The following is a 12,419-nucleotide window of genomic DNA, read 5'->3' as shown; positions in this document are numbered from 1 at the left end:
GTGCTCATGGCAGGTTTACACTGACCCACATATTCTCCTTCCACGCCTCCCCGCACAACACCATGCTCTTCCCCACCCTGCCCCTTTGTAAGCACATACCTACATACCTGTGCAAGATGGGAAGGGGTGAATCTCAAGTAAGAACAGTGCCTTCCCAGGCAGGACCATGTTTCATTCATGCTAAGGACATCAGGCCAAACCCTAGACTTTAAAGGAAACTTCCTAAGGGGCTACTCAGAAGACTTTAAGGGAAGATGGTAGCCAAACACACAACCAGTACTCTCCATATTCTGTTCACTGCCCTGCATTTTGAGGAGGAGATAGGGAAATAGGAACCTTCTGGTCCAAAGGTACTGCAATTTTAAAGGAGACACAAGGGAGAGTCCCATCAAGACCAGAAAGAGGCTCTTCTCTCTTTTCTACCCCCACCCGCAGCCCAGGAGAGCCCATTACTGTAGCTTCCCAGTGAAGAAATGGAAGTCACACCTTCTAGAGTGTTTTGTCACCTTTAATAACCTTGAGAGAATCCTGTTTCCTGCTGATTAAACACTGAAAGGGAGCCATTTGGTTTAGTGCTGTTTGAGGCAAGAGATGGTCCCCTGAACAATGTTCCAGAATAATCAGTTATTGAGAGGAAGCAGTCAGACCTTTGCTTTGTCTGTGTTGTCTTCTTCATGCAAATCTGCCTGGGTAGAAAAGAAAAAAAAAAAATGGGGGATGGGAGAAGGAGGCCAGTCCCACTATTTTTAAAACATGATTTATTTTTAGTAGAACATTTGCTTTTGAGTAATTTCTAGTAATTTACAGTAATTTTATGAACACAGTCATACTATGAAATGATTGCAATGGCTTCAGATAAGGGTGTCATGGTTATACCAGAATTTCATCTCACTGGAAGCGGGACTTGGGGCTTATCAAAAACAAGTTTCACAGCAATTATATGCTCCCAGTTTGAAGGGAGGGTCTGCTTTTGGGGGAAAGTACGATTTTTGCAGTGTTGTTAGATACTTTTCATTCCTTTCTTCCCTCTCTTCTTCACACTTGTGGATGTCAAACATCAGCAAACTGATTGTATCTAATGCGAGACTTCTGCAGCAATGTGGTCATCACTACCCTAGTGAAGTGAGGAACATTCAGGAATACACCCATGCATACCCATTGACATCTTCATGTGGTGATTTTGAAACCCATCCATTCTATTTTCCATTGTTTACCCCTTTTCTTCTTGTTAAACATCAGGTTTCTCAATGCCTTAAGTCCTCTGGGAACTACAGGGTCTGTACAAATAAAAGCTCCAGGACCCCATCCAGCCTTGCCACCCTGAGACTCAAAGCCAAACAGCATCAAGCACACACATTCCACAGTAAACTCTATATCCAGTCTGACAGACAGAAATATAGAAATTTTTTTTTTTTTTTATCTCAGGCCGCCTGGAAGAAGAAAAATGTGAATGCCCTTTCCCATAAGTGGATGGGGTCCTTAAGAGACATTCATACTACTTTCTTAATCATATCTACTTCTTCCAGGTACCAGATAATTTAAGGAAGGATGATGAGATAGGGACAGAGGAAATATGTAAAACATTTCTGCAGATAAAAAGTTTTCTCAGTCTAGGTTTTAAAAGAGAGAGGTCTTCTGAAATAATCCCACACAGAGCATTTCTCTTAAAGTGCATTTCAAATATCCCTAAAGTATGGATCCATAATTGATTATTCTAATATAAGGAAGTTACTTTGATTTATTTTTTAAAAAATACTTTTAGAAACTGTCAATTAGCAAATATGTTTACCTGTGATAGGTGGTCTTTGCAGATGTTAGTTTTAGCTGAAAAGTTATAAACACAATCTCAAGAGGAGTGCAGGGGCTTCAGCATTTTACAGTAATCTAATAATTCTGGATGTGTTCTTGCTTACTAAAGTTGTTTTACACCGAAGAGCAATGCATGCTAGTGAGCTTTCACGATAGTCAAATTCAGCAGGGAGAAGGTATAAACTTTTGGGGGGCAGAAAACTCTTGGTTAAAACTAGATTTGTATAACCTGGACCTCGTTTCAAATAGATGTATGTAATCAGAACTTCGGAGATCTAACTTCAAAGTGCCTGAGAATCATAATTTCAACCCATCATTTGTACTACAAGCAGTTAGGAAAAGGGGCAAAGAAATAAGTGACTAGAAAGTGTTCTTTAGCTGAAAATACAAGGGTCTCCCTTGAGACAGGTGTGAAAAGTGACTTTTTAAAGATAGCAGTTACTATAAATATATACAAAATGGGGAACAGAGTTTGATCTGAGTTGTTTTCCGAAGAATAGATGTTTGCCTGAATTCTGATCATGGGTTTTACACCTAAAATTGGGCTTGCTCTAAGCACATATGATGTACCATTTTTCTACCAAATCATTCGAGGCTGATATGACCACTCTAGGAACTGTTGAAAACCCAAAGGTAAAATATGATGCTTAAACAGAGTTCTTTACTGGATTTCCTAATTGTTAAATCCAAGTTGTCTAATTTGAATTCCAGTAGCCCAGGGCCTCCAACTGATGGAAGTGAGGGAATTAGTACAAAGTGGTCCACAGATCTTGGGCTGGGTCTCTCAAATCTTGAGTGGACACTCTCTGGAGGCAAGTGGTATCATAACATAACCCTCATCACATACCCCTCTTCCTCACAATGCTGCATGAAATTATTTTGGTGGAGGGTTCATTTGATACCTTCCTAATGGTGCCTCCCACTTAGTCAATGTGGTGGGGTGTCCCAAAGAAAATGGACTCTTGCCTCAGACAGCTTCCCTTTCCTAAACAGGTCCTTTCTCATTTTCTCTTGAGGTACATTCACACAAGATCACCTTAATTTGTCCATTGAGACAAACATTCATGAATCCTGTAGTAGTAAAAGGATGGTGAAAACAGGGAACTAGTCCCATTGTTTCATGCCACTCTTCCAAGCAATGTGCCTTTCTTCGTCTGGGGGACACCCAATGTAAAAGAAGAGACCATGATATTCTTTCTGAATGGGAAGGATTTCACAGTCATCCAGTGCACTCCCTTCATTCCACAGATGAGGGAATGCAGGTCCAGAGCGGTGGCATGGCCTGCCCGAGATAGCATGAAGAGTTCACCCCAGAGAAGTGCAGCTTCTCTGTGGCCATGCCCTCCCCTGAGGCCTAGGTTTGCTCAGCTAGAGGCAGCATGCTCCAGCCCAGGTACAGCTCCTCAGTGCTTATCATCTCCATCTGCCCAGAACTCTTTCCTTTAAGGGGCTGTAAGCTCAGGACTCCTCCCCAAGCCTCGGCACTGGGCCATCTTACTTCTAGGAAAAGTAAGCAACTTCCCCTGAAGGCATGCAGTATCCTGCTGCCCACTCTTGAGTGCTGAACAGCAGGGGTTTGAGAGTGATGCAGTTTGTACCCTCCTCACAAAAGGCCAAGTGTGCTTCCACTACAATAACACTCATTTCCCCCAATCCCCTGGCAAAGCCGTGCCTGCCAACTGGCAGCACAACACATAAGCAACAGCCAACTCTGAGCTTGTGTTGAATTAACTTTTTTTTGTAAAGTAGGCTAATAGTTTGGAAACTAACATTATGCAATTTGTATTCATTTTGAAATGTGGTTATTTATGCTTTGCCTCTATCAATATCATCCTCTCTCCTTCTCAGATGTTAGTGCAGTGCTATGGGGCAGGGCCCAAGGTGCAATTGTTGTAAATTTAATTTTCAGATGAACCCCAGTGGTCTCTATGTCTCCCCATGTGAAGTGTAGATCTTAAGGAGACTGTCTGGATTCCCAACATTTACATGCAAATATTTTTAGACTCTGGGAATACAAGACTCCTTCTGAAAGCACACTCTGTTGTGCCTCACAAACAAGAGGACACAAGTGATTAAAGAGGTGGCATACAGGCATCTGCAGCATAATTGATACACCTGAACCCTTTTTAAACACGGCCCCCAGACAAAACTAGGGCTTCTGTGAAAACTGCAGAGATGGAACAAAATTTTCTACTCCAGGCCCAAGAATCTTGATTTAGGAAATAAACGAGAGGCAGGGTAGAGACCAAGGAAGAGTCTTTGACCAGTTCTCCTTGAACAAGGGAGACAAAGAGATAAAGCAGATGCGTTTGAAGTCAGGAGTGGAAAATCCAGCTGTGGTGCCCCAGGGGAGAAAGAAATTCATGTCCATGGCCAAGCTGGTGTTTAGAGAGCAGGGTGATGGGTGGGCACTGGCAACTGGGTAGTGCCTCTGGGAGGTAGCCAGGGGGGCTTATGGAGGTTGCTCTGGCCAGCTGGTCTTCACAAAAGAGAAAAAAAGTAAAACAGAACTCAGGTTCATGTGCAAATCAGCCCAATATCTTCTTCCCCAGTTGCCATCACAAGGTAAAGCAATGCAGCTGCCCTTTCTCTTTTTCTCTTTCCTACTCTCTTTGAACTCAACCAGGATTGAAATATACATGAAGAAAGAGGGAAAGTCAGGATAGACAGGGAGTTCTACAATGCGATTGTCCCTGGCCAAGGTCCCAGCCGCCGCACCTCATGAAACACCCAGGATGGTTCTGTTTCCTCATTTTTATCAGAAGGACTTTCCAATCATGTCCAATGAATTCTGTGAGCCCACCCACCACATCAAAACCTTAACTCCAAGAGGGAGTCAGACAGAAATATTGCAAGGTGCTAAATTGGTTCTTCTGTTGTTTATTTAACATAGAGGCTTGGACTTCAGGGCATCTCCACAGCCAAACCTGTTCTTCCATTAGGTGAACATATTTTATAGTCTCAAAACTCTGCTTAATACTCTACTTAAGAGAGCGTTCACTCCATTCATGCTAAACAAGAAGTAAGGAAGCTGGTCACCAGCTGTGATACTGGTCGACGTGTGGGATATGAAAAGATAAAAAAAGAGTCATCCTCACAGGTATGAGGTCACTGTTCATGTTCAAGAGTAACAAGCAAAGCCAAGGCCAGAAATTGAAATCCATTCACCTCACACTACTCCTTCCTACCTTGGGACCCATAAGAAGGCCTCAATCTACAGGCAAAATTCAAATGGTATTTTGAATAACTCTATTTATAGCTCCCCTCTCTGACATTTCAGGGACCTTTGCACAAGTGTAGCTTGCTCTCCCACATAACTGATAAGCCTTGTAATATTATACGTAAATATTTCAATTAAATAGAGTCACACTTGCAGGGAACATTGGTTCATCCGGATTGTATATTTATTGCAGGGAAAGGCAAATCATCAGGAAAGTCTTTTGTAAACCTCTTTTCCTTTTTAAGTCTTTTTAAATTTGTATGTTAATGTTTTTGCTATTATTTTCATTGTCTTGTGCTTTGTATAACTATTTAGAGAAAGTCCCAGGGGTAAGCACAAATTCAGTTTAATTGCCTATGCCTTTTTCAGCTATAGTCCTAGCAAGGAAATTTGCTCTCCGGAATGATGACTGTGAGCCATTACAACCTCACAGCAGATCCTCAGAACATGCCATGCTCATTTCTGACCTGCACCTTTGCGTGTGCTATTCCATCCCCTTCCTCGGCTAGCTGCATCATTCAGGGCTTGCCTGCTTCTGTCCTGCGTTTTCCTCCTTCTTCCTTCTCTTCTTTCTCGACCTCACCTGCGCAGTTATTGTCTCCCCTCCGTGAACCCTTATAGGCCTGAAGTGTGCATCACTCATTTGACAAGAACCTTCATAACTTATAGCATCCCACTGACACTTAACTGTTCCATGGCTATAATTCTTGTATCCCTTACCTGCATGGCAAGCACCTGGAATTTCCTACTGGGTTTTCTAATATTTTTGTACCCCCATTGCACCTAGGGTAGTGCTTTACATTTAGCAATGATAAACGGTGATAACAGTAACAGCTAAAATTTACTAAGGGCTTACAGTGTGTCAAATACTGTGCTAAACAATATGCATGAATTAAAATTATTGCTATTTTGCAGGTAAGGAAACTAAGACGCAAAGAGGTTAAATATCCTGACCCAAGTCACACAGCCAGTAAATGGCTATGATAGAATTCAAACCAAAGTCTTTGTCACTTTGATTTATACATAATATTCGAATAGAACACTTAATTCAGTTTGCTAGACCCTTGAAATTTGAGAGGAAAATGGGGTAATGAATGATTTCACAACTTTTACAACAGAAAAGATTCACACAAAAACATGGGTTTCTTGTTAATTTTTAGTTCATCAGAAAGTTGTACTAAAAAGAATATTTTCATTTCTTGGACATTCTGATGTACTAAGGATTTATTTTAATTGTGTTCATATAATATTTCTGGATAAAAATGAAGCAGATAAAATCATTGGGCATCAACCTGGGATTTTTTTTTTTCTCATTTGTTCTTCTACCTGAACCAGTTAAATAGATTCTCTTTTCTGTGCTTTAAGCTGTCCTTTTTAAAAAAGAAAGCCATCTTCCTTTCTCTGGGTGAATGGAGGACAGTATGTGAACACACAATATCATTGGAATCTAAAAGTGTCATACTTTAAAGGGCAAGGCAGAATCAGAGCATGAATATGGCAAACTCTGTTCATTTTAATCCAGTGTATTCAAAGTGTGCCTATTTTGGTGATTTTTTTTTAGATTATTGGTATAATTTATATGACAATAGTTATAAAAGTAGTTCATGAATTGTACATATGGTCAAATGAATTTCAGTAAAGATGTCAAGACCATTCAGTGAGGAAAGAACAGTCTTTTCAATAAATGGTGTTGGGAAAACTGGGTAGCCACCTGAAAAATAATGAAGTTGGGCCATTTTGTACATGGTGTACATCTATAAAAAACACCTCATAAAGGATCAAAGACCTCAACATAAGACCTAAAACCATAAAACTCTTAGAAGAAAACATGGGGGGAAATCTTCATGACATCGAGTTTGGCAATGATTTCTTGGATATGATACCAATTGCACTGGCAACAAAAATAAAAATACATATACTACATCTAGATTAAAACCTGTGCATCAAAGGACACAATCAATAGAGTAAAAAAGCAGTCTGCAGAATAGAGTATATTTGCATATCACATATCTGATAAGGAGTTAATACACAGAATATATAAAGAATTCCTTAACTCAATGACAAACACATAATTCAAATGAAAAATGGGTAAAGTGCTTGAATAGACATTTCTCCAGAAAAGACATACAAAAGGACAGCAAGCATATGAAAATAGGCTCAACATCACTAATTATTAGAGAAATGCGAGTCAAAACCATAATGAGATACCACCTTGCATCCACTAGGATGGCTGCTATAGAAAGAAAGGAAGGAAGGAAGGAAGAAAAAGTGTTGGTGGGGATGTGGAGAAATTTGAACCTTTGTTCACCGTTGGTGGAAATGTTAAATGGTGCAGCCACTATAGAAAACAGTGTGGCAGTTCCTTAAAAAATTAAAAATGAATTACCATAAGATCCAGCAATTTCACTTTGGACATATTCCCAAAGGAACTGAAAGCAGGATCCCAAAGAGATATTTATACACCCATGTTTATACCAGCATTATTCACAATAGCAAGAGGTGGAAGCAGCCCACAAGTCCACCAATGAATGAATGGATAAACAAAATGCGATATATACATACTATGGAATATTATTCAGCCTTAAAAGGAAGGAAATTCTGACACATGCTGTTGACGAATCTTGAGGACATTATGCTAAGTAAAATAAGCCAGTCATGAAAAGACAAATACTGTATGATACCACTTATATGAAGTATCTAAAGTAGTCAAATTCGTAGAGACAGAAAGTAGAATAGTGGTTGCCAGAAGCTGAAGGGAGTGGGGAATGGGGAGTTGTTGTTCGTGCATATAGAGTTTCAGTTTTGGAAGATGGGAAAGTTCTGGAGATTGGTTGTACAACAATGTGAATATATTTAACACTACCGAACTGTACTGTACACTTAGAAATGGTTAAGATGGTAACTTTTACGTGTATTTCAGCACAGTTTTTTTTAAAAAGTAGTAAGTAGGGAGTTTCTTGCAATTTCATAGTCCTGAATTCAAAGGAAGTCTTATTCTTTCATTTTTAAAGAAAAAAAAGTCCTCAGTGTATCAAATGCCACAGTTCTGCATTTAATGCATCTGCATTGTCCTTAAAGAAGTAGCACATTTATCTTTGAATGTCTCCACAACAAAAGTTTTCTACCCTAAACACTGCAAATAAAACAGCATCATAAACTGGAGTTAAGCGATAAAGGGGCTGAGGGCTAAATCTGTGTCCACTCTTCCCATTTTCTCCCCTTTCACACAGTAGATGGGAATCTATAGTTGTTTATTTGGAATGTGTCACCAGGATCCATTGACTATGCTTTGAAATCTGGCTTGTTGGCCAAATTTGGGGACTACCTTAGCCTCCACCCTCTTCAGATTGCAAGGATGAGCTTCCCTACACTCAGCATTAGCCTCTAGGATAGTCAGCCAACAACCTCTTTCCCTAGGAACTGGTGGGCAGCAGAGCACTCACATGCACCATCCAAGCCATGTGCTGGGCTCTGCATTTTTGGTTGTTCTCTCTCTTTCTTTTTCACACACACGTGCATGTGTGCACGCACACGTACAAACCCACAAAATCTTTAGCTTGAAAATATCCTGGAATGGTTACATCAGTTTGTTTCATTCTGTCCTTTTTTTTTTTTTTTTTTTTTGATCATTAGAATGCCCCCAACAAACTTCAGCCACATTTCTATCTGTTGGCAGGTGCAGCTGTCAAGCTGCTCCCAGTGAGGTCAAATGAGAAAAACAATTGTCTTTTATGGCAGGGTTTTCCAAATTGAAATTCCAATTGGCTAAGCCAGGAGTTTGGGAAATATTTCGTTAATCTAGCGGCCTAATATCACTGAACTCCTTCCTATAAAAAGCAAGAACAATTCATCATCAAAGAAAAAATCCTGATGAACCAGGTGTCAGAGGGACCAACAAAGCCAGCGCCCCAGCAGGGTGTCAGGACTCACAAGTTTGTATTGACTACGAAGTATAAAGGAAGAATATGAACTTTTAAAAGTCCTTTCAATAACAGATTAGTGATTAAAAACTTGTTTTTAGTCTTGCAATCTCTTAAACAATTAGTGGCATAATTGGAAAGGGCCTACAAATTCAAATGGACATAGACTATAAAAGGGTCCCCACCCCCCACCTCAACTTCCCCAATCCCACCCCCAGAACCCTGCCTTGGTGCATGGGTGACAGCCATGCACCTGCCCTTTGTAGGGTCTCAGATTGTGAAGAGAGGTAGTGAATGGAAGCTGAATGCTTCTGTAGCTCATAACACACAAACTATTTAATTCCAGTGACGAAGGGATCAGTGTAGTGACTGTGTAAATGAAAATGATTCCTTCGTTTGGGCTGGGCTGGGCTGAACTTCAACAGGAGGCGCCCTTGGCAAGCTGGACTCCACTGATTGCCTGCACCTGCCTGCCTGCCTGTGGGTTCTGGCTTCCCCTCTCTTCTCTTTCAAGAAGTGTGCACTGCTCACTCGCTTGCAGAAAACCAGGCAAGGGGAGCGCGGTGCCGCTCACTGGAGGGGATAGGGAGAAGGGGTGTTCTCTCAGGAACTAAAGCGCTTACCGACCAACTATGGGGCACGTAGACAAACAAACCACTATTGCGAAGTTGGCTTTTATAGGCAATCGATGTGAAAGTGCACACTCTGGTATCACAACTGTCATGTGGTAGGGTTCTCCACTGAAAACGTTCTTATTAGAAATTTCCCCTAATCCCCATCCCAAATCACAAAATCCCACTGACTGAATTTAGCTCTTGGACCTGGGCTCTGCATTTTTGGCTGTTCTGTCTTTCTTTTTCACACACATGTCCCTGTGACCAACTGTTTTTTCACAGAGGATATCCAATAGTGTAGTCTACTTTATTCATTTAACACTATTTCATAAATATTCTTGCATATTTTATCATATTCTTTACATTGACTATTTTAATATCTACATTTATATATTATAATTTGCTTATAGTTATTTCATGGCAGATAAAGAGCAATCAACAGATATTTGTTGAATTAATAAACATATTTGTATATGTATGCCCATATACATATATAAGAATGTATGTACATATATAAATATATGTGCATATTTATATATATTTGCATATGCTCTTCGGCTTACAATGGGGTTATGTTTTGATAAATTCATCTTAAGTCAAAAATATCATACGTCAAAATTGCATTTAATACCCCAATAAACCCATTTTAAAGTCAAAAAATCTTAAGCCAAACCATCCTTAAGCTGAGGACCACCTGTGTGTGTGTATATATATGTATAGAGTAGAGAGAAACAGAGGAGGATTTCTTTGAAATTATTTTCTTAGGCTAAATTTCTGGGCCTGGAATACATTAGTCAAAGCATATGAATCTCTTCATTGGTTTTGTTACATATTGCCATAGAAAGCCATGCAAAGCTTTGGTTAATAACACAGGGTTTGGTCTTCAACAAAGCTTCATTAGGCTGGTTCTGCCCATACTACCTATGTGCTGGTGGACTATTCACCCCACCTCTCTGAGTCACAGTCACCTCATTTATGAAATGAGAGAAGCAATAGTCCCCTTGCACAGAAATGTTACAAGGAAGGTGGGCACAATAAATGTTGGCTACTGTTGTTATTAAGATCACCTCTTCCAACATATGTACTTTCCCACAGCCTCATGAACATTGGGCTTTTATCATTCAAAAAAAGTTTTCTGTTGATTTAATTGGTATAAGAATAGTACTTTGTTATATTTGCACTTCCTTGTCTAATGAGGTCTTCACATTTTTCAAATATTGATTTACTGTATGTATTTTTGTTATGCGAACTGTCTGTTCTCTTCCTTTTTGAACATTTTAACTTCAAGGATTTTGTGATATTATTCCAGAATTCAGTAAGTTTTTTATATATTTTAAATAACCAATACCTATCTCTCATTTATTGCAGTATTTCCCACATTCTATTGTTTTCCTTTTTCTTAGTTTCATGGTTCACATTTTCTTTTCTGATTTTTTTTTATTGCTTCAATCCTTTAAAAATTATCCTTCTCCCACAGTCGGGACTATACTTTATCAAATAATTGCATTTATGAAGAGTTATCTGTTCTATTCTTTAGACTTGATTTTGCCTAATTTTAACTCAGTTAAAATTCCAGCTGAGATCTATTTTGCCCTATAGTAGATGTGCAGTTCTAAATCAAATTTTCCACATTGATATTCAGTTGCTCAAAAGTGCTCACTTAATATTAAATACTTGGCTTGTTATCTTACGTTGCATATTTGACATATGTTAATGTCATATCTGCTAAAAGTTATTTTCAGCCTCTCACCTCTGTTCCATCGATAAATACTTCACTTTAGAGCCAGCATCACAGTCTTAAAGATTACTGCTTTGTAGCTTTTTCTAATGTGTGGTGAGATGAATCTTTACTTATTACTCTTTAAACTTTTCTTTTGGTTTTTGGCTTTTGTTTTGTTTTGTTTTGCTTATCTCTCACTTTAGTCAAAATTGTGTTAAAATTAGAAAGTCATTTGGAGCAAATTGTCATATTAACAAATATGCTATCTTCTCATTCAAGAGCAGTTTCTTAGCAGGCCATTTTACAAATAATACATAAATCTTAAATATTCTCTCAGTATTGCTGAAGTCCCACAACTGCCCCTAATCTATTTTCTTTTTATTTATTTTTAATTTTTATTTATTTATTTTTCCTATACTACTCTTTTTTTATTGAAGCGTAATTGATTGTACATATTTTGGGGGCACAGTGTTGACTATCATTATTTGTGTACAATATGTGATGATCAATCCATTCTCTTTTTAGTAACGGATCAATTCTCTTTGCAACATTCAGCAATTGTGGTAACCAGAATACTAACCCTATCCTCCAGGGATGCTCACTTCTTAATCCTCAGAATCTGTGAATATGTTACATTACATGGCAAAAAGAGAAGTAAAGTAGAAGATAGAATTAAGGTTGTTAATCAGATGATCTTAAAATAGGGAGATTATGTGGTGGACCCAATGTCAGCACAAACGTCCTTAAAAGTTAAAAAGGGAGGCAGAAGGATAGGTCAGAGTGATAAGATGTGAGAAGAATTTGACTTGCAATTGCTGGCTTTGAAGATGGAGGATGGGACCAGAAGCCAAGGAATGTGGGCTGAAAACTGGTTCTCCCCCAGGGCCTCCAGAAGAGAATGTAGCCTTGCTTACACCTTAATTTTAATTCAGTGAGACTCATGTCGAATTTCTAACCTACAAAACTATATGATAAAAAAATCTGTGTTTTAAGCTACGAAGTTTGTGATAATATGAGGGCACTTCAAAAACGTTTGTGGAAAAATAGAAAGATAACACAAATCTTTCCACGAAATTTTTGAAGTACCCTCATATATTATAGCAGCTATAAGACACTAACACTCTAACTAAGTGAAA

This window comes from Cynocephalus volans, chromosome X, assembly GCF_027409185.1.
Source record: "Cynocephalus volans isolate mCynVol1 chromosome X, mCynVol1.pri, whole genome shotgun sequence".
NCBI lineage: Eukaryota > Metazoa > Chordata > Mammalia > Dermoptera > Cynocephalidae > Cynocephalus > Cynocephalus volans.
This window is presented reverse-complemented; position numbering follows the sequence as displayed.